This window comes from Triticum urartu, chromosome 6A (genome assembly GCF_056163025.1).
Source record: "Triticum urartu cultivar PI428250 chromosome 6A, HENAU_Tu73, whole genome shotgun sequence".
NCBI lineage: Eukaryota > Viridiplantae > Streptophyta > Magnoliopsida > Poales > Poaceae > Triticum > Triticum urartu.
In genome coordinates this window covers 384,639,859-384,642,472 of record NC_141878.1, presented here as the reverse complement: position 1 = coordinate 384,642,472, position 2,614 = coordinate 384,639,859, and positions in this window count along the sequence as shown.

Below are 2,614 nucleotides of genomic sequence, written 5' to 3'. Positions count from 1 at the left end.
TAGACCCTGATATGTCTCCAATGTATCTATAATTTTTTATTGTTCCACGCTATATTATATTCTGTTTTGGACATTATTGGGCTTTATTATACACTTTTATATTATTTTTGGGACTAACCTATTAACCGGAGGCCCAGCCCAGAATTGTTGTTTTTTGCCTATTTCAGAGTTTCGCAGAAAAAGAATATCAAACGGAGTCCAAACGGAATGAAACCTTCGGGAACGTGATTTTCGGAACGAACGTGATCCAGAGGACTTGGACCCTACGTCAAGAAAGCAACCAGGAAGGCACGAGGTAGGGGGCGCGCCTACCCCCCCCCCCCAGGCGCGCCCTCCACCCTCATGGGGCCCACGTTGCTCCACCGACATACTTCTTCCTCCTATATATACCTATGTACCCCCAAACTACCAGATATGGAGCCAAAACCCTAATTCCACCGCCGCAACCTTCTGTACCCGTGAGATCCCATCTTGGGGCCTTTTTCGGAGCTCCACCGAAGGGGGTATCGATCATGGAGGGCGTCTACATCAACACCATAGCCTCTCCGATGATGTGTGAGTAGTTTACTTCAGACCTTCGGGTCCATAGTTATTAGCTAGATGGCTTCTTCTCTCTTTTTGGATCTCAATACAATGTCCCCCCCTCTCTTGTGGAGATCTATTCGATGTAATCTTCTTTTGCGGTGTGTTTGTTGAGACCGATGAATTGTGGGTTTATGATCAAGTTTATCTATGAACAATATTTGAATCTTCTCCGAATTCTTTTATGTATGATTGGTTATCTTTTCAAGTCTCTTCGAATTATCAGTTTGGTTTGGCCGACTAGATTGATCTTTCCTGCAATGGGAGAAGTGCTTAGCTTTGGGTTCAATCTTGCGGTGTCCTTTCCCAGTGACAGCAGGGGCAGCAAGGCACGTATTGTATTGTTGCCATCGAGGATAACAAGATGGGTTTTATATCATATTGCATGAGTTTATCCCTCTACATAATGTCATCTTGCTTAAAGCGTTACTCTGTTCTTTTGAACTTAATACTCTAGATGCATGCTGGATAGCGGTCGATGTGTGGAGTAATAGTAGTAGATGCAGGCAGGAGTCAGTCTACTTGTCTCGGACGTGATGCATATATACATGATCATACCTAGATATTCTCATAATTATGCTCAATTCTGTCAATTGCTCAACAGTAATTTGTTTACCCACCGTAATACTTATGCTCTCGAGAGAAGCCACTAGTGAAACCTATGGCCCCGGGTCTATTTTCCATCATATTAATCTTCCATCAACAAGCTATTTCTTTTGCTGTTTTTATTTTGCTTTATTTACTTTGCATATTTATCATAAAAATACCAAAAATATTATCTTATCATATCTATCAGATCTCACTTTCGTAAGTGACCGTGAAGGGATTGACAACCCCTTTATTGCATTGGTTGCGAGGATTTTATTTGTTTGTGTAGGTGTGAGGGACTCGCGCGTGGCCTCCTACTGGATTGATACCTTGGTTCTCAAAAACTGAGGGAAATACTTACGCTACTTTGTTGCATCACCCTTTCCTCTTTAAGGGAAAACCAACGCAGTGCTCAAGAGGTAGCAAGAAGGATATCTGGCGCCGTTGCCGGGGAGTCTACGCAAAAGTCAGCATATCAAGTACCCATCACAAACCCTTATCTCCCGCATTACATTATTTGCCATTTGCCTCCCGTTTTCCTCTCCCCCACTTCACCCTTGCCGTTTTATTTGCCCTCTCTCTTCATCCTCCTTCTCTTTCCCTATTTGCCTTGTTTGCCTGTTTCTTGCTTGCTCGTGTGTTGTATTGTGCCTGTCACGATGGCTCTACCTAGATTTGGTGATCTTCACCTTAAAAGGTTAGAAGAGATCGAAAGCAACGTCAGGAGTTTTATGGTCTTACAATTTGAGCATAATAATTTCTTTAGAAATGAGCTTAAGGAACAAAAAAAAGCTTTATGGGTTATGTGAATAAAGAGCTCGATGATATGTCTAAATAATTTGATGGTTTGAAATTGCTCATCTTGAGAAGTAAATAGTTGAAGTTTCGGATAAGCAGGCCACCTTAGTTAATAAGATGGCCGCTAAGCCAGAATTTTTTTTGGAAAATAAAGATGAAGATCTCAAAGTTATTGATGTGTCCCCTATTAAATCTTTGTTTTGCAATATGAATCTTGATAATGATGGGACTGAATATGATCCACCTTTACCTAGAAGGCATTCCAAAAATTCGGAGTCTTTAGATCATGATGCTAAAATTGTTAAAAGTGGGATTGAAGAGGTCAAAACTTTAAATATCAATGAACCCACTATTTCGGATTTCAAGGAATTCAATTATGACAATTGCTCTTTGATAGATTGTATTTCCTTGGTACAATCTGTGCTAAATTCTCCACATGCTTATAGTCAAAATAAAGCTTTTACTAAACATATCGTTGATGCTTTGATGCAATCTTATGAAGAAAAACTTGAGTTGGAAGTTTCTATCCCTAGAAAACTTTATGATGAGTGGGAACCTACTATTAAAATTAAAATTAAAGATCATGAATGCTATGCTTTGTGTGATTTGGGTGCTAGTGTTTCCACGATTCCAAAGACTTTGTGTG